The sequence below is a fragment of the Scylla paramamosain genome, chromosome 34, assembly GCF_035594125.1.
Source record: "Scylla paramamosain isolate STU-SP2022 chromosome 34, ASM3559412v1, whole genome shotgun sequence".
NCBI classification, from domain to species: Eukaryota; Metazoa; Arthropoda; class Malacostraca; order Decapoda; family Portunidae; genus Scylla; species Scylla paramamosain.
This window is the reverse complement of record NC_087184.1, coordinates 11450220-11452719: the sequence shown is the minus strand read 5'-3', so window position 1 is coordinate 11452719 and position 2500 is coordinate 11450220. Positions and strand designations below refer to the sequence as shown.

At 39.1% G+C, this 2500-nt stretch overlaps 1 long non-coding RNA gene across 1 annotated transcript in view; it reads left to right on the top strand.

The window, feature by feature from the left end:
• Positions 1–2500, top strand: part of LOC135090174 (uncharacterized) — a 167008-nt gene that overhangs the window by 158739 nt on the left and 5769 nt on the right. The window contains exon 5 of the long non-coding RNA XR_010261804.1: positions 520–576. This is a non-coding gene — a long non-coding RNA (uncharacterized LOC135090174). The remainder of the gene's footprint in view (positions 1–519; positions 577–2500) is intronic.

Sequence of the window (2500 nt, the reverse complement as noted above, 5' to 3'; positions counted from 1 at the left end):
TATTTACGAGTATTTTTTTCTCAAACTACTAAGGTGTGAGATATGAAGTGCATTGTTTATTACCTTTATTGCCTTACCTGTGATTTTTTTTCACCTGTGATTTTTTGTTTAGGTTTTAGATGAGTTTAATGCGCTTTTCTCTGTCTGTTTGTATATAATTGTCCGTTTGGCTGTCTGTCTGTCTGTCTGTCTGTCTGTCTGTCTGTCTGTCTGTCTCTCTCTCTCTCTCTCTCTCTCTCTCTCTCTCTCTCTCTCTCTCTCTCTCTCTCTCTCTCTCTCTCTCTCTCTCTCTCTCTCTCTCTCATAATCCTGTATCATTTTTTTACCTGCAATCAAAATATGAAACACAGTATTGTTTTATTTTTCACCTGTACATATTTTGACTCAGGTAAAGTTTATGCACTTATATTTCTCTCTCTTTATTTTATATCACTTCTCACTTGCACTTTTATACTTTTGAAATATTGCCAGTGTTGATTATTTACGTTGTTTATCTTTCATTTTTCCTTGTTTTTCCAGGTGAGTGTGTAAACGAAAGTGATTCACCTGTAGACTAATTAGCAAAGGTGACTAAAGGTGAGTGTGAGAAAGAAAGAGTGAAGGTGTGAAAAAAGAGTGAAAGGAAGAACTTATTATCCAACTTAATTCTATTTTTCTTCTTTCTTTGCTTTTCATTGCTATTCTGTTTCTTTTGTTCTTCTCTCTCTCTTTAGTCTTCTCACTTGTCGCTTCTCTTTTCGTCTACCTTTGTTTGCCTCCTCATTATTTCCCTCTTTCCTTTTTTCGGGTGTTCATCTGCTTCTCGCTTTGCACGTATTTTCCTTTCCTTTTTGCTGCTTTTTCTTTTCTTCCTTTTCAATCATTTTCTTTTTTCATTGTATACTTTCCTTTTTCTATTATATCTATCTATCTGTTGTCTATCTATCTACCTATCTTCCTTTATTTTCATTAACTATTTATTCGTATTCATTTATTATAGCTCTGTGCGTCGCTCCTCCTTCCTCTCCTTTCTCTTATTTTTTTGTTCTTTAAGTTCTTCCTCTTTTCGTTCATGTTCTTGTTTTTATTATTCTTTCCTCCTCGTCTTCCTCATCTTCATTCTCCTCACATCCTCTCTTCTTCTGAGCTTGGAGACTGTCCTTCCCCAGAGAGAGAGAGAGAGAGAGAGAGAGAGAGAGAGAGAGAGAGAGAGAGAGCTTGCACATATTGAATACTCTAAAGTCAAGTGTTTGCATATTCATAGGGAGGATGCGGCAGGAATATCATTATCCCGGAGGGTCGAGTCCTTAAAGAAGTGTTTGGGTGTTTGTTTTTAGGCAGGAAGTATTTGGCAGGAAAGGTGAAGAGGCGAGGAAGGCACGGCTGGGGGAAAAAGGAAGGGAAGGTGTGAGAACGGGAGGAAGGGAGGGATGAAGAGACGGGTGGGGAAAGAGAGGGAGATAGAGGTGAGATAGAGGTGAGATAGAGAGGAAGTGAGGGGTGAGACGAAAGGGAAGAGTGAGAAAAAAAAAGTAAGGAAGGGAAGGGATGAGAAATAGAGGAGAGGGGTGAAAAAAAGGGAAGGGAGGAGGTAAGAAAAGGGAGCTAAAGGGGTGAGACAAAAAAGGAAGAAAGGGGTGAGATAGAAGAAAAAGAGAGGTGAAAAAAAGGGAAGAGAGGAATGAAAAAGGAAGACAAAGGAACAAGAAAAGAAAATAAGAGTGAGAAAAAGAAGTGAAAGATGAGAAAAGAAAGGAAAGGGTAAAAGGTGAAAGGTGCGAGAAAGGGAAAGGGTGAGAGAAAAAGAAAAAAAGACGAAAAAAAAGAAGCGAAGGGTTAAAGAAAAGGAAGTAAAGGGGTAAGGAAAAAGACGAAGAAAGGGTTTAGAAAAAAAAAGAAAGGAGGGTTGAGGAAAAGGAGGAATGGTTAAGGAATGAGGAAAAGGAAGAGTTAGAATTAGGAAGGGATAAAATAATGGGGGTGAGAGAGGGAGGGAGGGATTGAGGGAAGAAAGGAAGGAAGGGGAGGGAGGAAAGGAGGGAAGAAGGAAGGGTGGGTTTGTGTCATATATTTGCTGCCATCATTATCTTTATCTCCTCCTCCTCCTCCTCCTCCTCCTCCTCCTCCTCCTCCTCCACTATTTGCACTCTTATGCAGAAATGTTATCTGTTCTTTCCACCTTCACTTCTGATCTTTTGTTCCCTTTCTCCTTTTTTCTTGCTCTTTGCTACTTTTATGTCTCAGTTTTCTTGCATTCCTCTTCTTTGGTTTTGTTCTTTATCCTTTCTCGCTCCTCCCCTTCTTCCTGTCTTTTGCTATTTGTATTCCTCGTTATTTTTATCTTTCTCTTCTTAGGTGTCTTTTCTCATTCTTTCTCCTTCGTCCTCTTTCTTCCGTGTTTTATTCTTGTGTTTTTCCTGTTTGTATTTCTTATTGTTTTATCTGTTTCCTCTTTATGATCCTTATTCTTTCTCCAACCATTCTTTTTCTCCTCCTCCTCCTCTTCCTCCTCCTCCTCCTC